Source organism: Meriones unguiculatus, chromosome 6 (genome assembly GCF_030254825.1).
Source record: "Meriones unguiculatus strain TT.TT164.6M chromosome 6, Bangor_MerUng_6.1, whole genome shotgun sequence".
NCBI classification, from domain to species: domain Eukaryota; kingdom Metazoa; phylum Chordata; class Mammalia; order Rodentia; family Muridae; genus Meriones; species Meriones unguiculatus.
The window spans coordinates 26,917,493-26,942,661 of NC_083354.1; the positions used below are offsets into that span (position 1 = coordinate 26,917,493).

At 41.1% G+C, this 25,169-nt stretch overlaps 1 pseudogene; it reads left to right on the top strand.

Moving 5' to 3' along the window:
* Nucleotides 1-8,239: 8,239 nt before the first annotated feature.
* LOC132654818 (baculoviral IAP repeat-containing protein 1a-like) overlaps nucleotides 8,240-25,169 on the top strand; it is a 67,221-nt pseudogene continuing 50,291 nt past the window's right edge.

Below are 25,169 nucleotides of genomic sequence, written 5' to 3' on the forward strand. Positions count from 1 at the left end.
CCCAGAGTTTATCTTTCAGCCAGAAATTTGGTTAAAGCAGCTCTAGATTTCACCATGTCATAGGGGTTTTTGTTCTAGAGGTCCTAGCATTGACCATTGTTCAAAGGAAAGGCGTTGGTTCCAAAAGTTCTTAGAGATCACTACTGGACTGAGGATTTGACTCCTTCCCAATCAGTTCAGAGTTCAGGGTAAAACTGTCATTTTGACTGCAGCCCCTAGCAGGTTCACAGAGTTCAGTATGCCACTGGGGCTTTTACTCCATGTGGTCACTCTAGTAGTCAGTGTATAGTGGTCCTGTTGTCACCCAGCCAAGTGTAGGTCACCTCAGTAAGCCCACTTTGGAATCAACGCCCAGACTCACCAGGCTCCATAGCTGAGATTCATGAGGATGCACAGACAAGACAGCAGGGAGTTGGAAGACCTGAAAACTGTAAGATAAATTCAACCAACATATGTGCAAAACACAAAAAGAAGTTTAAAAAATAGCACAGCTACCCATTGCAATACTCATTCCAAACCCCCCAATTCCAAATGGAAGCCAAAGTCATCAAGGAAGCTGAAAGTTCTGAGAAGGACATTTCTTACTTTTAATAGGAATTAATTACCATAAGGAATTCAATCAAGAAGTTGGATGAGTTAAGTACATCTGTCCAAATCTTCTGAGGTAGTGTTCAACGTGAATGAAAATTTAACAAATTGGAGGCAAAAGTTCAATATAAGAAGGGAAAATTTAGCAAGAGAATTGAAATGTTAAAAACCAAATTGAAATACTGAAAGTGAAGGAAATTAATTAAAAACTGCATCAGAAAGCATCATCAATAGACAAGACCATGCAGAAGAATAAAAGGGATGTGAAGACAGGGTGGGGGGGCAGTTAAACAGACATGCATAAGGAGAAAAGGATCATGAACAAGTTTTCCATGCAGTTGGGGACACATTCAGGTCAAACCTGAGAATTTGTGGTATAGAAGGAGCAGAGATGAAGTCAAAAGGAATAGAGTGCTTAATGAAATTATACTAGAACTGTCTCAAACCCAGAGAGTGAAGTAAACACCCAAACACAAGAGGCATTAGAGTCCTCAGTCAGTATGGCCTGAGAAAAAATAACCGTACTTCATAGTCAAGATGTCAGACATACAAAGCAAAGAAGCAATATTAAAAGTATGAGAAAATATTAACTCAGCTTACAGAAACAGGGATATGTAAGTAACAGAACATTCATCTGCATCCATAAAAGCTAGAAAAGCATGAAACGATACATTTGCAGTTCTGGAAAAGTTAACTTTCACAATTGATGAAGAATAAGAATATTTCAAGACAAATACAAATGGATGCTATTTATGACAGTCAAACCAACAAGCCAGGATATTGAAGGAATGCTAGAGAGCCATGGTTCTCAACTTTCCTATTGCTGAGACCCTTTAATATAGTTCCTTAAGTTGTGATAACCCCCCAACCATAAAATTACTTTGTTGCTTTTTTGAGACAGGTTTCTCTGTGTAGCCTTGGCTGTCCTGGACTTGCTAGCCTCTGAACTCATAGAGCTCCTCCTGCCTCTGCCTCCCTGAGTGCTGGGATTATAGGCATGCACCACCACACCCAGTGTGTGTTGCTACTTTATAACTAATTTTGCTAATGTTATGAATCATAATGTAAATATCTGATCCAAAGGATATCTGATATGTGATCCCTGTGAAAGGGTCATTCAACTCCCAAAGGGGTTGCAGCCTACAGGTTGAGAACCATAGCTATAGAGGGAGGAAGAAGAATGACAGCTTCTGTGATAGTCCATGAAAGTATGTGCCCCATGAAATAAACAGATTAACAGAAAAAAAAAGACAAAGAATCAAATATGCCTATCATAGCAAAAAAAAAAAAAAATCCCCAAAACTAATAGGGGAGAAAGAAAAGAAATACCAGTTGTTGGTATAATGTTCTTGTAGAATGCATACAATTTATCTTTGTTCATTCAAATGCTGATTTCTCTACCCCACTATCTGGTTTCAATCTGGACATTGCATTGTGATCTTCATTCTAAGCATCGTTCTAAGCATGTGTATTCTCTGTAATTCAATAAAACAACGCACCAATGCTGAGCAACGGGAAGAATAGGGTGGGGCCTCCTGGTCCAGAGGGGAGGAGAAAGAAGCAAGTGGGAGGAGTCAGAGAAGAGAGGTCTAGAGGAGAGGACTTGGAACCACGAGGAGAGATGAACCAGACCTAAGTTATGACTAAAAGCAAGTATAATGGGTGAAATCTGAATGGTAGGAAACTATGCGGGCTTGGAGGTTTAGGATGGAGTAATCGTTGCCCAGCATTGTGCTCTAGATTAATTAAATAAATCCTAGTCTCTGTGCTGATTTGGGCATACAGCTGGTTTAGAAATAAACACTGTTTAACTAAAAGACAAATTAATAATAAACATTAGTAACCCATAACAAGCAGTAATCCAGCACACTAAAACATTCCCTAACAAATCTATAGGGAGTAGCAAACCTTTTTCATTAGTAACATTACATGAAAATGGTCGGTCAGCTAGGCAGTGGTGCTGCATGCCTTTAATACTAGCATTTGGGAGGTAGAAACAGGCTGATTTCTGAGAATTAGAGGTCAGCCTGGACTATAGAGTGAATTTCAGGACAGCCAGGGCTACACAGAGAAACTTTGTCTCAAAAAGACCACCCACCCACCCAACCAACCAACCAAACCACCACCAACACCACTGCCAACAACAAAAAGGAAATGGACTCTTATCACCAATAAAAATATACAGACTTAATGAGTGGAATAAAGAAAAGGTCTGTCGGGTATATTGGTACCCAACTTTAACCCCAGCATTCTTCTGGAGGCAGAGTCAGGCTGAGATCTCTTTGAGTTCATGGCTAGCCTCATCTGTGTTGAGAGCTCTAGGCGAGCGAGGGCCACATAGTGAGACCCTGTCTCAAAAACAAAACAAGACATCCGTATTCAACTACCTCTTTGTACCTTTGTGTAAATAGCTGATGGTGGAGTAAAAGGAACTGACTGTACTTTGCAGAGATTTTGAATTAGTTCTTCCTTTTCTCCCCTCATGCCATTTCTCCTTCCTTCATCCTTCATCCTCAGTTTTCTCCAGTTCCAGGATAGAGTTTTCTGTAAGGCAGGGTGCTCAGCCTATGGTTTCTTCTGGCTTGCTTCATTGTTACTACTATTTAGTTGCCACCTCCCAAAATTTTATCAAAAATGTTCTATGTGCTGATGGTTACTTTTATGTTTCTTAATTTGTATGTACTCATAATGTAAAAAATCTCTTCAATATATATTTCTCATAATAAGAAACTAAGTTTACTTAAAGCCTATAAAGAAATAAATGTACACACATTTTTTTTGCATGAAATGAATGGTTTTCTACATCAGTTGTACAGTTTTTGTGTGGATACCAGTGAGGTGAGCATGACTTCAATTTGGTACTACCCAGAGATAGTTTATGCCAAAGGACTGTTCCCAATGAGATTTCAGCTGTTGCCTTTGACTTTGAAGGTAACTTGGAGTCATTTTCTGAAGTGCTTCTCTGACATCTAGCCTTTCTACAGGTAATCTAATCTGTTATCCATAATGTAAAAGACCCCAAACATCCAAATCACAGAAGATGCCATTTATTTATTTAGTCAGAGGATCCCATAGTCTAGACTGGCCTAAAACTCGCTGTGTTAGCCCAAAATAATCTTGAACTTCTGATCCTTTTGTCCCAGCCTCTGAGTGCCTCCTTACCTAGTTTTTGTTGGTGTTAGGACATGAATCTAGAAGTTCATTCATTCTATCAGTCAATCGAGCAACTGAGCCACATCCATGTACTCTCTCTGGTACAGGGCCCAGAACTCCCAGGAGTTAGACAACTGTTTGACCACTAGACTTCACCAGGCCAAGTTCTGCCTGAACTGCTTTGAAACTGTCCAGTTGTTAAACCAAGGATCACTACATTTGTGAGGATAGCTGATAGTCTGAGAAGTAAGCACTGAGGTAAATGGTAACAATCTTGGAAGAAACAGACAATTCCAGAAACATGTGAACTTAAATAATATCATAGGAGAGAGTCAAGCAGAAAGAATTAGATGATGGGCTGATGAGATGGTTCAGTCTGTAGAATGCTTGCTGGGCAAACCTGAGGACCCCAGTTTGGTTTGTCAGCATCCATGTAAAAGCAGGGCAGGGCAAGACTCCTGAAATCTCAGCTCTTCAGTTGAAGAGCTGAAGACAGGATGATCCCTGAGGCTAGCTGCCTGCCATTTCAGCTGCAATGAGCCCCACCTTCAGTGACTGATCCTATCTCACAAAGTAGGTGGAGAGTGATTGTATGAGTCTCTGGCCTTACATGCATGAGTATACAGTGCACCCCAACACATGTACACACACACACATACACACACACACACACACACACACACACACAAATGAAAATGCAGGAAGGAAAACAGAACCATGGACAATTACAATTGCTGAAATTTAAAAATACTACCACAAGTCAAGAATCATGATGCCTGTCTGCCTGTGATGCCATCACTTTGGAGGTGCAGGCAAGAGGATTAGGATTTAAAAAAACCCTGAGCTCCACAGTCAGCTCAAGGTACTTGGGTTTACAGTATGAGACTGTGTCTCAAAACCAAACCATGATAATTATATATTGTGTGATAATATATTATCAGAAACTAAATGTGATAGTACACACTATAATGTCAACCACTCAAGAATCTGAGCTAGGAGGATAACCCTTTTGAGGTCTGCCTTGGCTACATAGAAAATTCAAAGCCAGTGTGACAAATGCATGTGTGTGTGGGGTGTGTGTGTGTGTGTGTGTGTGTGTGTGTGTGTTGCAGAGGGTTGAGGGTATAATATAGTTGGGAAATGTAGCTTAGTGGTAGAATACTTGTCTGGCATACACAGGGTTTGGGTTCAATCCCAGCAGCAAACCTACCCACCTCCCACAAAATCAAGGTACAGAAATGTAGTAATCAGCACAATATTGAGAAAATATGAGGGAAAAAAAATGTAAGAATGTAAGTTATTAATTTTCTTTCCCGAAAAGGGGGATACTAAAGAGAAAATGTCCAAAAAAAAGAAAAACAATCAAATAAATAATAGAAAATGATTTCCTGTACTTGATGGGAGAGCTAAGTGTACAAATTGAAAAGGTCCATCGAAGCCGGGAACGGTGGTTGTGCCACCTAGCACCTGGGAGGCAGAGGCAGATAGATCTCTGTGAGTCTGAAGCCAGCCTGGTCTACAAAGCAATTCCAGGACAGCCTGCACAGAGAAACCCTGCCTCTGAAGACAAAACAAACAAACAAACAAACAAAACACACAAAAGAAAAAAGAAAGAAAAGAAATGAAAATAGAAAGGCCCATCGAGTATCTAGTAAAATGGCTGTAGAAAGACCTATAGTTAGACACATTTAGGAAATTTATATTAAGAATGACAGAGTCTTTTAAAAGCACCATAAAGACATAGGTGTGGTAGCCAGTACCTGAAATCCTTGAACTTAAGGGGCTGGGTCAGAGGCCAGCATGGCTACATTATAATTTTAAGGTTAGGCTGGCTATAATGTGAGACCTTGTCAGAAACAATATCAAACAAACACTCCCCCCACAAACAAACAAACAACCCAACCAACCAGAAAAAAAAAAAAAAAACACACCAGAAAGTAGGAACTGTTTCTATCAAAGACACAGGATTACAGTAGCACATTTAACTATACCCCTGGACTGCCTAATTTTTGTCAGCTTGACATAATCTAGAGTTATCTGGGAAGGGAGAACCTCAACTGAGAAAATACCTCCTATACAAGTCTGTGTGGGTGTTTTTGACATTAATGATTAATGAGGAAGGACCCAGTTCACAGGGTAATGCTACCCTTGGACAGGTCATCTTGGGTTGCGTAACAAAGCAGGTGGAGCAAGCCACAGACAGCAAGCCCCTAAGCAGCATTCTTCCACGGCCTCCGTTTCAATTTCTGCCTCCAGGTTCCTGCTTTGAGTTCCTGCACTTGCTTCCCTTGATGATGGATTCTAACCTGTAAGCTGAAATAAGCCCTCCCAACTCCAAGCTTTATGTCATGGTGTATCCCACAAAAACAGAAAGTAAACTAGATGTTGTATAATACTTTCCTCTGACACTAAAGTTGACCTGGACCAGCAGGTCATTTCTTCAGTGCAGAGTCCTAAGGAGAAGGACAGGTGATGAGAAAATAAAGAAAGATTGCAATCAGGAGGTCTTGCACAAGCTAAGGCTCATGGAAACTTAAGAAGTAAAGCATCAGGCCATATGTGATGACATACAATTTTAATCCCAGCATTTGGTAGGCAGAGGCAGGGGGATCTCAGAGTTTGAGGTTAGCCCAGTCTACTTAATGAGGTCCAGGACAGGTGGAACTACATAGACCCTGACTAAAAACAAACAAGCCAGGAAACAAACAAAAACAAGTATAGCATCTTCCAGTTTGTAGAGGAAATGGGACTAAACAGAAAGCAATCATATGGTGGGATGGTCAGCAGGAAGGTAATCAAGAAATGTTTCACAAAGGAAACATGGATTTCTTGTTATGGGGTTCTCTTAGATCCAACGCAACTCAAACACCAGGTCAATACAGGTGACACAAATGTATTGTAATCAAGCTGCTACTGATTGATCAGGGCCACAGAACAGGCTCATGAGCTAAATTGCAACCCTGAGCCAGAATATCACAGAATACTTAAGCTTGCAAACTACAAGTATTTGTGCCAAATGATTGTTATACTTTCCTACCAATCAGGGTAGGAGGAGTTGGTTCCTGGGCCTGGGTACATGAACTTAGTTTGACCCTGCCAGCAAGATGGAGAAGCTGTCCTTGAGATGGATGGACTCAGACAACTGTCTCCTTACAACAGGAGCTGTTCAGCTATTGGGAGGTCCCCAGTTCCCCTAGGGCCTGGGACCTTGTACACTTTCCAGCCTGCTGAGCTGCCTGCAGGTAGAGGGTGTGCTCTGGGTCTCTAGCTCTGGGGAGCTGTCGCCTGTGCTGCAACGGGCTTTTGGTGAGTCCTTTCCCCTCCCCCATCTTTCTGTAAGTACCTACAATGAAACTAACTGGCTCGTCAGTTAGACTTTTTAAGCTTAATTTTTAATTATGTGAATGTGTGTGGTCTGTTTGTGGGTTTGTACAAGTGAATTAAGGTGCCCATGGAGGCCAGAGGTATTGAATACCCTGGAGCTGGGGATATAGGTAGTTGTGAGCTGCCTGATGTGGGAGATGGGAATGGAACTCCTGTCCTCTGCAGGAAGTCCTCTGTAAGGGCAATAACCACTGTTAACCACTGAGCTATCTCTCCAGCCCCAGATTTTCTTCTTTTTTTTTTTTTTATTGCATAGATCTGTCTTGCTTGGAACTTACCATGTAGACCTTGACCTCACAGAGATCTACTGCCTCCACTTCCCAAGTGTTGGGATTAAAGGTGTTTACCAGCACTCCTGGCCCCAGGTTGGACTTGGGCATTCTGTGATGTGATACCATTCTTGATTGCATTCTGTGGTTGGGTCTCTATTTGGGGTTGGTAGGTGTTCAAGTCTCCCTAAGAATAGTGTCACAAAAAAATTAGAACAACCCTAAGTGGTTCAAAATGGAATATATAGGACTTACTCTTCTGGGGTCCTGACTAACCATCTTAGTACAATATAGAGCCTTAACTGGTAGTTTCCATAATTGTGCAATTCGACTTTTATTTCCTCCAACACTTTCTGAGTTTCTTATTAAAGGGCTTCTGTGAGATCCTATACTAAAACAAAACAACTGCTTGGAAAGATAACCATCCCCCAGATTTGCCTAGCTGAAGGAGAGCTCTGATGTTCACCACACTCCTCCACTATGTGGCATGTGTATACCTTACCACAAGCTCATGCAAAATAAATAAAATGCAATAAAACTTTTTTTTTTTTTTATAAAAGGAAGAGGAGCATAAGGATGGGGTGGGAAAGGAAAGTTAGTAGAGGGTACTGGTTCTTGATTATTATGACATGATTGTAAAATAGTCCTTAAAGGCAGCTCATGGGTTTGGCTATTTCTTGTCCAGCTAGAGCCCTTTGAGAAGTTTGTGGAACCTTTAAAAGGTGGAACCTCCCTGGAGGAAATGAGTACTTGGTTACAGCCTGAAGGGTTTATATCCTGGCCCAACTTCCTAGTTTCTTTCTCTCCTTCTTCTCTGAGGATGAAATGTGACCAGTAACCTCTGCTCATTCTCCCACCCTTTCCCTGCCACGATGGAAGTTAGGACATCAACTGTCTTCATTAAGTTGCTTTTGTCAGGGTAGCTAGTCCCAGCAAAAGGAATGCTGCAGCTTGTGTGGGCAAACATGAAGTAACTAAGCAGAGCTGCCAAGTCATGGCCAGTTCCTTCTGCAGAGGTGTGGAACAGGAAACCAGAATTGGGCAAGTGTGTTTTTTGTCTCATCTTCATTAAGGGGACTTTACGGAGAGGGCATCGGGGGACAACTAAAAAGAACCAAAGAGGTGAGTAGCTGTTTGGTCCTCAGAGGCGTGATTCCTCTGTGATAAGGAGTGATAGGAGTCTTTAAATATCTTATTAGGTATTGTTAAATGTGAACATTTCTACATGATGTAACTTTTCATTACCTTCAAGGTCTGCAATTTAGCATGGTGGCTAATGCAGAGAATCCCAACACTCAGGAGACTGAGTCCCCAAAACAAAATAAAAACAGATGGAAGAAATTAAACCTTTAGTTCGCTGCAGTTTTTTTGTAGAAATATGGGTAGTAGAAAAATTTCAAACTGGATGAGATAGATCAAGGTAGAGTGTGTAAAACATGTGATAAGGAAGGTCTGTCCAACTGTAGCTCAAGTGTTAAGCTGGATACTCCTGTGGGATACTGAAATGCTGAGAATGCAGACAAGGCCTGAGGATTGCTCTATGTGGATAAAGGGTGGAAGAGGAAGCTGCAGTTGCACAATTGTGTCTTTTGGCTTAAGCCTTTGGTTTAAGTAACGATTCATTTTTCAGAACTTCTCTAAGCAGATGAACTCTACATATGGGTCCGATGTTGGAGGAAGATGAGATAGGCTGTTGTAGGCTAAATTGGTCATTTGCTACAAATTGTGTTGTATGATGATCAGTGAGAATGAGAAGATCTCAGGTCTAGTAAGCCAGATGGTAATGTGCAGGTGAATCCTTAGACATGACATCCAGAAAGGAGGAAAAAAGTGGGGTTACTTCTGAAATTTCAAATGATGTGATAACTTATGCCAATGACTGGCTACAGGGTCTGTTCCACCAACTCCTCCAACTGTCAAAGCACCAGGGTGAATTTCTTACCTTCTGATGACACAAAAGCAGAATTTGCCATCTCCTTAAAGCAATATGATGGTTGCAAATGGTGGAAAATCCCCATTTTTCCCAGCATTCAGGAAATGGAGGCAGGAGAACTTGTGGATTATATGCTCAGTTCCTGTCTCAAATGTATATATGAAAGAAACAATCAAAGATCTGTTGTGGTTATTTAATATTTATTGTTGATATATCTTTTAGTTAAGTATCAGTTAGTCCTAAACCAAGTGTATACCCAAATCAACACACAGAGACTGGGATTTATTTAATTAATCTAGAGCACAATGCTGACATAGTTTCCTACCGTTCAGATTTCATCCATTATACTTGCTTTTAGTCATATCTTAGGTGCAGTTCATCTCTCCATGAAGTTTTGAGACCTATCCTGCAGACCTCTCTGCTCCTAGTCCCTGGCTTCCTTTCCTTCCCCTCCGGACCAGGATGTCTCACCCTCTCCTCTCCATTGTACAGCATTGGGGCTGGTTGTTTAATTGACAATACAGAGAACAAATGGTGGCATGTTTACACAAACCTGAGATAAGTAATGCTTAGAATAAACATCACAATGCAATGTCCTAATTGAACCCAGATAGTGGGGTAGAGAAATCAACTTTTGAATGAATGAGGGTAAATTGTATATATTCCAAAAGAACATTATACCAACAAAGATCCCAGTAGGCAGTTCTTCTGTTAATGCCATGCCTGCTGCTGTCTTTGCAGTGTACAAGAAATTTCTTTTCTTTCTAAAATGAAATAAAACAACAAAGAATATAAAATGAAAATGCACTTATAGATTTTAGAGTGAAAATGCCCACACTTGAACATAAGATCTAAAACAATATAATCAAATCAAATTACTTGATAAATATGATTGGAAAAATAAAATATGACATATATACACAGCAATATAATATTCTTTAACAAGGGAGTAGACGTACTGATGCATGCTGTATAGCATGGATGAATCATGGAAATATTATGTTAAGTGAATATAACCAAATAGGAGGACCACATATTATAGTTTAGTTTTGTGAACTCTCCAGAGTATGCCAATTTAAATAGACAGAGCAAATTAGGTACCTATCACTCTTTGCTTCCTGACTAAAGACACAATTTGACCAGCTACCTCAAGAGTCGGGCACCATGATTTCCATGCTGTAATGACTGTACCCGGAAACGGTATTGTAGTTTCCTGCCTGAATAGTTTATATTCTGGGATGAGGAAGAGTTAAAAATCAGGCTGGTCAGGACAGTTCAGGCTTCTCTGAGACATAACCTGGAAAGTATCTGTTTCTCTAGATGATTCTCCTTAATATATATATATATATTAATTATTTTTATTTTTATATTAGTTACAGTTTATTTATTTTGTATCTCAGCTGTAGCCCCTCCCTCATTCCCTCCCAATCTCTCCCTCCCTCCCTCATCTCCTCCCTGCCCCTCTCTAAGTCCATGATAGGGGAAGTCCACCTTCCCTTCCATCTGACCCTAGCTTATCTGGTCTCTTCAGGACTGGCTGCAATGTCCTCCTCTGTGGCCTAGCAAGGCTGCTCCCCCCTCGAGGGGGGAAGGTTAAAGAGTGCACCACTGAGTTCATGTCAGAGACAGTCCCTCTTCCCTTTAGTAGGGAAACCCACTTGGATGCTAAGCTGCTATGGGCTACGTCTGGGCAGGGGTTCTAGGTTATATGCATGCATGGTTCTTGATTGAAGAATCAGTCTCAGACAAGACTCTTGTGTACAGATATATTTGGTCCTTGTGATGCTACCCTCATCTCCAGGTCTTCCTAACTCCCCCTTCTTTCATATGATTTCCTGCTTTCTGCCCAAGGTTTGGTTATGAGTTTCAGCATCTGCTTTGATACACTGCTAGGTAGAGTCTTTCAGAGGCCCTGTATGGTATGCTCCTGTCCTGTTTCTTGTTTTCTCCTACTTCCAATGTCCATCCCATTTGTCTCTCTAAGTGAGGATTGATCATTTTATCCTGTGTCCTCTTTCTTGTTTAGCTTCTTTAGGTGTACAGATTTTAGTATGTTTATCCTATCTTATAGGCTTAGTATCCACTTATAAGTGAGTATATACCATCTGTGTCTTTCTGCTTCTGGGATACCTCACTCAGGATGATCTTTTCTAGATCCCACATTTTTCCTGCAAATTTCATGATTTCCTTGTTTTTACTTGCTGAGTAGTATTCCATTGTGTAAATATACCACAATTTCTGTATCCATTCCTCCGTTGAGGGACATCTGGGATGTTTCTAGATTCTGGCTGTTATGAATAAAACTGCTACAAACATGATTGAACAAATGTTCTTGTGTACTTGAGCATATTTTGGATATATGCCTAGGAGTGGTAGAGCTGGATTTTGAGGAAGCACTATTCCTAGTTTTCTGAGAAAGCGCCAGATTGATTTCTGAAGTGGTTGTACATTCCCACCAGCAATGGAGGAGGGTTCCTCTTTCTCCACAACCTCTCCAGCATGTGTTGTCACTTGAGTTTTTGATCTTGGCCATTCTGATGGGTGTAAGGTGAAATCTCAGGGTCGTTTTGATTGGCATCTCCCTGATGGCTAAAGACATTGAGCAGTTCTGTGGGTGTTTCTCTGCCATTCTATATTCCTCTACAGAGAATTCTTTGTTTACCTCTGTACACCATTTTTTAATTGGATTGCTTGATTTGTTGCTTTTTAACTTCTTTATTTCTTTATATATTCTTTACATTGGTCCTCTGTCAGATATAGGTTTGGTGAAGATACTTTCCCAGTCTGTAGGCTGTCGTTTTGTTCTGACGACAGTGTCCTTTGCTCTACAGAAGCTTTTTAGTTTCATGAGGTCCCATTTATTGATTTTTGCTCTTAGAGCCTATGCTGTTGATGTTTTGTTCAGGAAGTTGTCTCCTGTACCAACGAGTTCTAGGCTCTTCCCCACTTTTTCTTCTAACCGATTTAGTGTGTCTGGTTTTATGCTGAGGTCTTTGATCCACTTGGACTTTAGTTTTGTGCAGGGTGATAAATGTGGATCTATTTTCATTTTTCTGCATGTAGACATCCAGTTGGACCAGCACTATTTGTTGAAGATGCTGTCTTTTTTTTTCTCAGTGAATGGTTTTGGCTTCTTTGTAAAAAATCAAGTATCCATAGGTGTGTGGATTTATTTCTGGGTCTTCTATTTGGTTCCATTGATCCACCATTCTGTATCTATGCCAATATATGCAGTGTTTATTACTACTGCCCTGTAGTACAGCTTGAGATCAGGGATGGAGATACCTCCAGATGATCTGTTGTTGTACAGGACCGTTTTGGAGATTCTGGGCTTTTTGTTTTTCCATATGAAATTGAGAATTTTTCTTTCAAGGTCTGTAAAGAATTGTATTGGTATTTTGATGGGAATTGCATTGAATCTGTATATTGCTTTTGGTAGGATGGTCATTTTCACCATGTTAATCCTACTGATCCATGAGCATGGGAGATCTTTCCATCTTCTGATATCCTCTTCAATGTCTTTCTTTAGAGACTTGAAGTTTTTTTTCAAACAGGTCTTTCCCTTGCTTGGTTAGAATCACACCGAGTTACTTATGTTTTTAGTGGCTGTCATGAAGGGTGTTGTTTCCCTAATTTCTTTCTTGGCCCTTTTATCTTTGGTATACAGTAGGGCTTGTGATTCTTTTGAGTTAATTTTGTATCCAGCCACTTTGTTGAAGGTGTTTATCAGCTGAAGGAGTTCTCTGGTTGAATTTTTGGGGTCACTTATGTGTACTATCATATCATCTGTGAATAGTGACATTTGACATCTTCCCTTCTGATTTGTATTCCCTTGATCTCCTTTAGTTGTCTTATTGCTGTAACAAGGACTTCAAGTACAATGTTGAAGCAATATGGAGAGAGTGGGCAGCCTTGCCTTGTCCGTGATTTCAGTTTAGTTTGTTGTTGGCTATAGGCTTGCTCTATATTGCCTTTACTATGTTTAAGTATGTGCCTTTTTTAACTTAATGTTTGAGAGTCTCAAGTATATATATTTGATTAAAGATATGTCATATCTTTTTATGTATATTATATACATACATATTTTAATTTTTTTCAAAATTTATTGACTATACATTCTGTGAGTTTGTGTGTTAAAATTCTTTGGGTATTTTCTTTAAAGCTTTTAAATTTTATTCTTTGAGATTTCATACATGCATGTAATGTGTCTGAATCATACACACCATGAGGCTTGCTCACACATCCCACACAGGTCCCTTTCTAATCCTCATTTTCCTCCTTCTCTCTTTCTTTCTGTCTCTCTCTCTCTTTCTTTCCTTCTTTCTTTCTTTCTTTCCTTCCCTCCTTCCCTCCTTCCTTCTTTTTTTTTTTAACATAATCAACTGAGTTCAACTAGTGCCATCTGTATGGGTTTGGGGCCATCCTTTGTACCATAGAGAACCCACAACTGTCCACATCTCAGGGAGAAGAAAAAAGAAAAGACCTCTTATGTAATATGAATATTACATGAATCTATAATCTTCTGTCAGCTGCAAGAGGAACTCTTTTGACCAAGACTGAGAACAGAGCTAATCCATGGGAATAAATATTAATACTCAGACAGCAGTTTGATTTACCTAAAGTAAAACATCAGTAACAGTTTGCTGCCCTGGTTGGCTTTGGAGGTCAGCTTGACACAGTCTAGAATTTTTCTAAGTAGCTTTTGGCTTTTGGTCATGGTATTCATCACACTGTCATAGAAGAAAAGCAATTAGAGCAGTTTCTTCCTAGGGTCTATGACCTCTCAGCTCCACGAATTTTGAAATGATTTATTTTTACAAAGGCTATCACTCTGAAGCCTTATCTGGCTTGGAACTTGCTATGTAGACTAGGCTTACCTCTAATTCATAGAAATCTTCCTGCCTCTGCCTTCTGTGTGCTGGGATTAAAGCCATGTGCTACTTACTACACACAGTTTAACCAAAGGCTTTTAACTTGGTTTATAGTACCAGGTATGAATTTCTCCCAGGTGGAGCAGGCCTCAAATCTAATGAGAAAGCCATTCACTACCCCTGTAACACTCATGCCACTATGTCACCACTGTGCCTCTCTCACCAGAGATTCTATTGGTGGCTACATGGGAACCCAGAGTAAAGTTACTACCACCTGTTAAAGATAAATAACCCCTAAAAGCAACATATAGAGAGCAATGGAATGGGTTGACATGTAATAAAGGAGAGTTAAGATGCTCCACTGCACAGGTGCACAGAGGGGAGAATGTACAGATTCACAAATGGTCTGAGACAGGGGTTCATGAGAACAGCTAGTTCTGTGACTTGTTTTGACCCAGAGACACTACTGAGGAAGTAGATGACAAACTGGCCTTTCCCCGCCTCCGTGAGCCGATGGGGTTCACTGTCTCTTTATCTGTCTCATACACATCTGAGATGAAACACCATTCTTGTTTTGTTTTGTTTTTATTTTTTATGTTTTTTTTAAATTTTTTTATTTTTTTTTTTACTATTGATTACACTTTATTTATTTTGTATTCCCCCATAAGCCCCTCCCACCTTCCCTCCCGATCCCACCCTCCCTCCCCCTTCCTCATGCATGCCCCTCCCCAAGTCAACTGATAGGGGAGGTCCTCTTCTCCTTCCTTCTGATCTTAGTTTATCAGATCACCTCAGGAGTGGCTGCATTGTCATCTTCTGTGGCCTGGTAAGGCTGCTCCCCCTTCAGGGAAAGGGAAACACCATTCTTACATAATATCTTTAAATTTTTTTTCCTCACAATTACAGACACTCAATAGATATTCTGCAGACATCAATAACTTTGTTTTCTTTTAGTTTTTTCCTTCTCTATGTGGTGTGTGGTGCATGTGTGTACACTATGAGCATGCAGAGGCTAGAGGTGAGCCTTGGTGCTATTTCTCAGGGATATCCACCTTGTTCATTCAGGCAGGCCTAAGGGTACCAGTTCGTTGCATTGCCTGTCTGTCCAGACAGACCTAGAAATCCACCTGTTTGTCTTTCTGTACTGCTGGGATAAGAAGCATGCATCACCATGGCTGCTTCCTTTTAGGTGGATTTCAGGGGTTGAACTTGGGTCATCATGTTCTGGAGGCAAGCACTTTCACCTCCTGAGCCATTTACAAAGCCTAACTTTGTTCTTGCTTTTGTGCTCATGAAAATGTTTCTTTTGTTCAGTGCTCAGTGACATAACCCAGGGGTTCTGGAACTGTAGAAATAATGGTAGGACTCTTAGGAGGCAAAAAATGGATTGAAGGGAGCTGTGGATGAGGTGGTTTGGGTGAGAATGACTCATAGGTTTGTGTGTTTGAATACTTGGTCCCCAGTTAGTGGAACTGTTTGTGAAGGGCTAGAAGGTGACTTTGTGTGTCACAAGGATGGCCTTTGAGACTTCAAAACCCTAACCATTCTCAGTGCACTCTCTGTTTCTTGCTCTCCTGCCTGTGGTTTGAGATGTGAACTCTAGGCTGTTCCTGCCATTCTGCTTTTACTCCACCATCAAGAACTCTAACCCTCTGGAGCCATGAACCCACTTAAATACTTTCTTCTATAAGTTGTATGCCACTAACTTGTATACCACCAACTACTGGAAGGATTGACTTAGCTAAACACTTTTTTAAGCCATTTAGCAGGGAGAGAGTTAAGGAGCTGCCTGTTACAGACCACAAGAGAGTGGCAGCTTCTCTGTGTGGGATAAGAAAAGGAAACAACTCAGCATCTTCCTGATGCTATTCCCAGCCCAAACCATTCCAAGCAGGTGGTGCTAAAGCATGGGTACTCCTTACTCCAGACAGCTGCCGAGTATTTCTCAGAATCAGTCACACCCCAGCATTTCAGGCCATGAGTTCACCAACATAACTGTGTGGATACAAAATTAGTTGTGCACATAGGAAATGCCATGTGGAGGCTCAGTATGCAGCTACATGAGCACTGATATCCACTGAGGTGAACGTCGGGGTCTTTGTTTCTGCCCAAGGACTGTGGCTTGTGCAAGGAGAAACATGGTGTTTGTCTCATGTTGCTGTTTTCAAATAAATGAATGTCTGCATTACCTTTTCCTGTAAAACTGAAAATAGAGTGAATTAGAAGTTTTGTAGGGCTAAGGAGCTTGAGGAGAAATGGAAAGCCATCGAGTACTAATAGATACAGTTCTTTCTTTTGGGAGTGGTAAGTTGTTTGAAAATTAATGATTGTACCAGTCTGTGAATGTCCTAAAATCTATTAACTGCATTGCAAAGAGGAGAACGTATAATGTGTGCATTGTGTCCCAATAACATTGTACTATTAATAGTGAAAATGCTTGAAAGTAGGAATTTATGTGATAAACTGCATGATTATGTCTTACCTGAACTACTAGAAAGGATGATAAGGTGTCTGAATGGAGAACCTACCCCTGATCCCAGCTCTGAGGAAAGAAAGTTCATGAATATCTACTTTTTGGCTGTTTGCAGGTCCTGGATAGAAACATTTGAATAACTGAGGCCTACTTACATATCTACTTTGAAACACTCTATTGTAGTGGTTCTCAACTTTCTTAATGCTGAGACCCTTTAATACAGCTCCTCCTATGGTGACCCAGACGTAAAGTTATCTTCGTTGCTACTTCACAAGTCCAACATTGCTACTGTATGAATCATAATGTAAATATCTGTGTTTTCTGATGGTCTTAGGCAACCCCTGTGAAAGGGACCTTTGACCACAAGGGTTCGAGGCCCACAGGTTGAAACCTATAGGCTCTCTGGGGAATGTCAAGAGATTCAGCCTTCATTGAAGACACAGTATATTTGATAACCATTATGAATTATTTAAAATTCTCTTATGGGGTGTGATAAAGTTGATGATACAGCAAATGAATTGTAGATGATAGTGGATGTACTAAAGTGTAACCTTCTACTTGCTTCATTCTGAACTGATAGGGTTTTTAAGAACGTATTGTCTAGATAGCTCAGCAAGTAAAGGTACCTCTGTGGAAGCCTGATAACATGAGTTTGCTCCCTGGGATTCACCTGGCAGAAAGAGAGACCTGATATGCACTCTCACACACATACTTTCCAAATGTAATAAAAAGAATTCATTAAGTTATCTAGGATTTGGGAGAGCAAGAACAAGTTCAAGGTTAGCCAAGACAATATAGCAAGAGTGTCATAAGCTTGGGGACACTGGTGCTCTAAGCAGCTGGAAAATACTTTCATTCTTATTAACCCTATTTTAGCAAAAAAGTAAAAATTAAGCCTTGCAAGAGGAGAGGATTTAAGATGTTCTCAGAGAATATTCATTTATTTGTTTATTATTCTCTTTTGGGAGAAGGGAGATTTTTAGCTCTGGCTGTCCTGGAACTCACTCTATAGACCAGAATAGCCTGAATCCAGGCTTTTGCTCCTGAGTGATGGCACTTGGGGTGTGTACCACCACACTGGCTATTCCAGAGGCAGTGGGTTCCTCTTGCTTACTGCTACAAACTGTTGATGAAAAGTGTCCATTTGATTCAGCTGGGAAGCATAGCCTCATTGCAGGAAAGAATCAGGTTGAACTGAAAATTCCAGTTTATCAGCTAACCAGTAGGGGGAGGGAGGGCTGGTTAGCTGAGATAAACAGGACTTAACAAATCTGAAATATTTTTATTTGGGTTACTCTAAAACAAACCCCAATTTTCAGAATTATTTTACTAGATACAAGATGGAGATAAGATAGACCAAAAAATGGGCTTTGTTTCTTGATTGCTGGAGAAATCACATACCATGTTTGAAATTTTTTGCAAACCTCTATTTTCAAAGTTTTTGAAAGGGTTGGCTTGGGTGGGTGTTTGAAGTTAACTTTATATGTGGCTTTGAAGGACAGGAGGTTCTTTGGGAACTTGAAGTAGCCACTGACCAACAGATTATGATGGAACCACACAAGCTCAGTGTCACTTACTTATGGCCACGTGTGGAGGCCATGCTTGTCCCCCAGGATGGCCACTGGGGTGCTGGACTTGGACGTCACTGTGACTCCTGACCAGGCTTTTCCCTTGGGAAATCAGTTTTTGGTTTGTAAGCAGACTTTAATTTCTGTTACAGAGAGACATGGAATTCTGATATGTGAATCCCCATTTCAGGAAACCACCTGAGAAGAAGCAGGACCGTGACCTTACTGAAGGTAAAAGGAGCCCAGATGACCATTAGCAAAGCCAGTGCCTGACATACACCCAAACCCTTAAGAGGATGCATGTGTTTGACTCAGCAATTCTTATTTCAGGAATTTACTCTGAGAAAATGTTTAAACTTGAGGAAAGGTTTTGTTTTTAGCATCTTGAACCCATCTTTGTTTATGAAGAGAAAATGGCAGTGGCATAAATGCTCCATTGTAGGGGAGTGATTAGCCATTCAGAAGTCAATGAACTAAACAACATACAAGCAACGAAAGCCCAAAGCAGTGCAGGTAAAAGAGATTGCCTTGCAAGCCTGAGTTCAATCCCTGGGTTCCACTGTGGAGGGAAAAACCAGCCTCACAGACACACTGTGGCCTGGGGCACCCACACTCACAAATCACAAACACTCACACACAACCTATTAGGGGGAAATCAAGGTTCCCTTCTTGGGTTCTTGGTCTTGTTAATTTAAAACAAAAAAAAAGTTGAGATCAGAAGGAAGCTCAGGGATCATTTTATTAGAGTTTCAGAGAAAAACGATGAGGCAGGCGAGGTATAAATCACAGCAGCTTCCAGAAGGAGAGACATGGAGAAGAGGAGAGAAAGTTACGCCTTTGAGTTAGGAACCAAGGACACAGGCAAATTCAGCAGTGGAGTTCAACAAGCAATGTGTGGGCTGGGAGTGGAGGTCTTCAGAGAAATGGAGTCTAGTGTGTCAGGAGCCCATGCTTAGGCTTTTGGTCAGTATTAAAAAGAAAGAAAGAAAGAAAGAAAGAAAGAAAGAAAGAAAGAAAGAAAGAAAGAAAGAAAGAAAGAAAGAAAGAAAGAAAGAAAGAAAGAAGAAAAAGGGAAAAGTTACATGCTTAAGGAATTTTATTTCTTCATCATTTATTTTGGGTGTAGGTGTGTTTTGTTTGCATGCATGTCTGTGCAACCGAAGTACATGCCTGGTGCCAGAAGAGGGTGCTAGATCTGGTGCCAGGCCAGAAGAGGGTGCTAGTGTTTACTGGGAATGGAACCCAGGTCCTCTGGAAGAGCATCCAGTGTTTGTAACCCTGGACCCCCTAAGCTACAGTTTCCCTGTTAGAACTAAGAAAATTGGGCAGGTTTAGCAATGCTGAGGGGTGAAAGCTCTGTAAATACAAACATTATCCTCTGAGGAAATAATTATGCCTCCCAATTTAGCATATCTTCTGGTGAGTCAGATTCCCTGTGGAATGGTCTCTTGGCTGGATGACTGGCAAATGACATTATCTGTAACATTCTAATCTTATCTAAGTTCTCAGATAGAACTCAGATAGAAATCCTGTTTGCTCAAGCCTTGACTGCAGTGCTGTCTCTAGTAGCTATCAAACCAATAAATACACAGTGGGAAAATAAAAATGGTTTACTCTTGCAGGAAACCCAGAGATTTGTGTCTCTGTCTACTATTTCCCTGCTATGTCCCTGTACTGCCCATGGCTGTGCTGGCTGCAGCAGCTCAGAGGTGGGGTAATTCCCTCGTATACAAAAGGTCCTGGGCTCAGTGCTTAACACCCACCCTGGACTACTGAAGGGACTAAGGGCTTGGTTAGTTCAAGTCTGTTAGACAAAATAGAGGACCCAGGCTCGATCCCTAACAGCCACCCCAGTACATTGCAGGTATGTGTACATTTATGCGTATGTCTATGTCTGTCTCTATCTATGTCTCTGTCTCTGTCTATGTCTATATCTATGTCTCTGTCTCCATGTCTGTATCTATGTCTATGTCTTTGTATGTCCATGTCTATATCTATATAGGCTAATGGGACAATGCAACATTTTAACTTAGAGAAAAATAATTGATAAGATAAATACTGTAGCAACTATAATAATAATTATGTTCTACTAATATAATAATAGAATAGGGAATAGTGTAGAGGAGGAGGTTCCAGAGATTAATAGGAAAGACAGCAACAGTGGAAGACTGGAAGTCCTTCCTGACCTGGGCTTCATTTCAACCAAAGGAGCATGCTGAAGAAGAGCTAGCTTTGTAAGAACACTGGGAGAGGCAAATAATGTGTGAAGTGTCATGCAGAGCTGTCCCTTTCCTCTCTTGGGTCTGGGTCACAGTCCAGGCAGCATTCTTAGCTGATTAGAATGTCTCCTTTAATAAACTATCTCCTTGCCTATAAGCATCCATGTGCTTCATACAACCCACTGTAAAGAGGTATAAGATCTTGGGAAGCTCAGTGGCTGCCTGCCAGACTCAAATCCTCCCCTGCATCTGGAGTTTGTAAGCAAGGGTGAGTAAAACCACTGAACTGGACCACCCATGGATAAAAAAATGTTTGTTTAGGAAATTAAAATGCCAGGTGTTCACTTGGAGGCCAGGGAACAGTGGCGCAGAAAAAGCCATGTCAATCTTAAGGGAATAGGGAGGAGAGGTGTGGCTCAAAACAGCCTGGGAGTTAGTGCAGGCTTTTGCTGTGAGGGTTAACAGGAACTAGATGTCTGTGCCCCAGGTAGGTGACTGTTAGGGACAGCTGGATAAAGGAAGTGGTGATTTTCCTGGTAAACAGAAAGGTGCCTTTGAGGTTCCTGAGGGATGCTGAATTTACCCTCTGGTTTACTCAATAAACTTCTGTTTCCCTGGCCAGAGTCCTGCCTGAGATAGGACATGGTTATTGGCACCACCACTGTGGGGGCCACTGTGGACCTAACACAGCTTACACGCAGAGCACTAGCCCTGACAAGTGAACAGAAGAGAAGGGTTTTAAAGAACAGGGTGATTTTAACACATTTTCTCTACGAGGCTATGGGATTTCGTGTATATTTTTCTCTAACATGCATGGCAAATATGTGCCCACATCACAACAATGGGGCCATTATTCACATTTGGAACAGGTCTTGGTGATACAAACTGTGTAGCATCCTGTATGTAGGCTGATGTGGTCTGTCTGTTTTCAAGCTCATGGCCTTTAATTCAAACAACTGAAAACAAAGGCTCTAAGATTTTCAAAAGAAGCAAATAAGTTCATCTGGAGCAAAGTGAAGCTACAGATTAGAGGAGGATACACTGTCAAGATGGCTGTGTGAATGAGAGTTCTGACACACCCTGATTATTGCTTGGGCTTTCACTCATGGGGTTGAGGAAATGAGGGGTCGAGTTACAAGAAAGGAGACAGGTTCTTTGTTTTGTCTGACAGGCTGAATTTAACCAAGCCTTTAGTCCCTGAGCATGTCCTTCACATAACACATCTGACTTTCTTCATATGCATATGTAGTTATGCGAAAGATAAGATGCTCAATAGGGAACTTTCCATAAACGTGAGAAAGTAGTTTTACTTTCCTGCATATGCACCTCAAACCAGTGAGCAGGTGAGATCAGTCTGTCCATTCTCCCTTCCTAATGCATTGGTGCCACACCTGACTAGAGACTGCCTACACTTGACTGTCCAAAAAAGGAAAGAAAAAAATCCAAAAGCCCAGAAAGTGGCCCAATGAAAGTGGCAGGGTGTCCTTGGTATATGTAGGTTACTACAAGAGGGAGATGTGCACAACCCAAACCAAAGAGGGTCCCAGGATTAACACCTTCCTGTGGTGCCTGCCTCAGCCACAAGTTCTAGACCAGCATGGAATACATAGCATAATTCTATCTCAGAATAACGAACAAAGAAACAAAAGGTGGGCAGAGCCTTTATGGATGGAAACAGGCCTATTTGTCTTGTTCATAGCTGGTCCTCATGGCCTAGTCCACTTGCTTGAGACACAAGTCGACACAGCAATTATTTCTTCTTAGTCCCTTTGTTTTGACATATGGGGCAGGGGCATGAGTGTGTGTATCCCCATGTCCATGTGGAAGTGAGATGACAACTTGTGGGTGTCAGTTCTCTTCTTTCACCATCCTGGGATTAGCTGCAAGTGTTTTTACCCTCTCAGCCACCTCATGGGACCTAAATTCATGTTCTTTATAGCAAAGCATTGCTATCGCCATTATCTGTTTTCCTTTCTCTTTTAGAAGATGGCCGAGCACGGAGAGGCCTCTGAGGAGCCAGTTACTGAGTTTGATTATGATCATCTCCATGAGCTCTCTGCTCTTCTCGGTGTGGATGCAGTGCAGCTGGCCAAGAGCCAAGATGAAGAAGAGCATAAAGCATAAATGAAAATGAAGAAAGGTTTTAACTCACAGATGCGCAGTGAAGCCAGGAGATTAAAGACTTTTGTGACCTATGACCCATATAGCTCATGGACGCCTCAGGACATGGCAGCTGCTGGGTTTTACCTTACTGAGGTGAAACCTGGGGTGCAATGCTTTTGCTGTAGCTTAATCCTCTTTCACACCAGCCTCAGGAAATTTCCCATAGAAATCCACAAGAAATTTTGTCCAGAATGTGAGTTCCTGTTGGGCAAAGATGTTGGTAACATTGGCAAGTATGACAGAAGGGTGAAGAGTCCAGAGAAGACGCTGAGAAGTGGCAAAGCACAGTACCAAGAAGAGGAGGCCAGGCTGGAGTCCTTTGAGAAGTGGCCGTTTTATGCCCATGGGACCTCACCATGTGGACTCTCCGCAGCTGGCTTTGTCTTTACAGGTAACTAACTGGGTCCCATTTTGTGAGGTTTTCTGTGGTGGTTAAGGGTTAGGTTCCATTTTGTGGGCAGTATTTTGCTAATCAACAATTATTGGTTAACTGTATTACATTAGACTAATGTGTATTTCATTACATTTCAACTTTAATAACTTTGCTTCTGCTTTAGTGCACATTTAATGAAGCATTTGTTTGCTATATATATGTATATATATGTACACACACATGCACACACACGTGTGTGTGTATAAAGTAAAATGTTACTTTTCTTTACATATAGACCTTAAGAGTACCGGCAGTGGGCTGAGTGTTTAGCTGAGTGCTAGATCACCTAGTAGGACCTCCAAAGCCCTGGGCTGTGTCTATGGAGGATGGCCATGGCTGGAATGGGAGGTCCAGACTCAGGAGTGGGTCATTTAGGGCAGTGGGATGTGGCCAGGGATTCAGCCAGAGGGGACATGTAAGAGCAAGAATGCTGGGGTCTGTGTTGCTCTGGTTCAGTATGATCAGCTCCAAGACACACCTGGTACCATGGCTTCCCTGCATCTGTAGGTGAAAGGGACACTGTGCAGTGCTTCTCCTGCAGTGGATGCCTGGGAAACTGGGAAGAAGGAGATGATCCCTGGAAGGAGCATGCCAAGTGGTTCCCCAGTAAGTGGATCGTGTTTCATGATTAAAATTTTTAATGTTTTACAGAGTAAAATAAAACTAGAGATAAAAGAGCCACATTGTTGGGGTATTCCCTTGAGTTCTGATCTTCCTCCTATCCTATACAGGGTCACCCCAGATCTTTTTAAATGGTCACATAGTGATAAGTTTGAATCACATGAACTTAGCTTTTTCTTCTATTTTTGAAGGTTTTTTTTTTCTTTTTTTCTTTTTGCTGGATTATTGAGTGATTTTATTGGCTTGATCCATAAAGGATATTTTTAATACATTCTTAGTTTTTTTTAATCAACCTTGTAACCACTACTTTTCTTTTTTTTTAGCCTTTCTTTGTCTAATTTTTAGTTTTTATATTAATTACAGTTTATTTACTTTGTATCCCCACTGTAGCCCCCTTCATCATTCCCTCCCAATCTTACCCTCCCTCCTTCCTTTCCTTCCTGCCCCCCTCTAAGTCCATGATAAGGGAGGTCCTCCTCCCCTTCCATCTGACCCTAGCTTATCAGGTCTCATCAGGACTGGCTGCAATGTCCTCCTCTGTGGCCTAGAAAGGCTGATCCTCCCTCGAGGTGTGGGAAGGGTGAAAGAGTCAGCCACTGAGTTCATGTCAGAGACAGTCCCTGTTCTCCTTACTAGGGAAACCCACTTGGATGCTATGGGCTAGAGGTCCTCTTTGGTAGGCTCCCATCCTGTTTCTTGTTTTCTCCTACTTCCAATGTCCATCCCATTTGTCTTTCTAAATGAGGAGTGATCATTTTATCCTGTGTCCTCTTTCTTGTTTAGCTTCTTTAGGTGTACAGATTTTAGTATGTTTATACTATAGGCTTAGGATCCACTTATAAGTGAGTATATACCGTCTGTGTCTTTCTGCTTCTGGGATACCTCACTCAGGATGATCTTTTCTAGATCTCACTGTTTTCCTGCAAATTTCATGATTTTCTTGTTTTTAATTACTAAGTAGTATTCCATTGTGTAAATATACCACAATTTCTGTATCCATTCCTCCATTGAGGGACATCTAGGTTGTTTCTAGGTTCTGGCTATTATGAATAAAACTGCTACAAACATGGTTGAACAAATGTCCTTGATGCGTACTTGAGCATATTTTAGATATATGCCTAGGAGTGGTATAGCTGTATCTTGAGGAAGCACTATTCCTAATTGTCTGAGAAAGCACCAGACTGTTTTCCTAAGTGGTTTTACAAGTTACATTTCCACCAGCAATGGAGGAGGGTTCCCCTTTCCCCCAACCTCTCTAGCATGTATTGTCAATTGAGATTTTGATCATAGCTATTCTGATGGGTGTAAGGTGAAATCTCAGGGTCATTTTGATTTGCATCTCCCTGATGGCTAAGGATATTGAGTGTTAATTTGGTGTTTCTCTGCCATTCCATAGTCCTCTACAGAGAATTCTCTCTTTAGCTCCTTTTTGTTTACTTGATTTGTTGCTTTTTAACTTCTTTATTTCTTTATATATTCTGGATATTAGTCCAG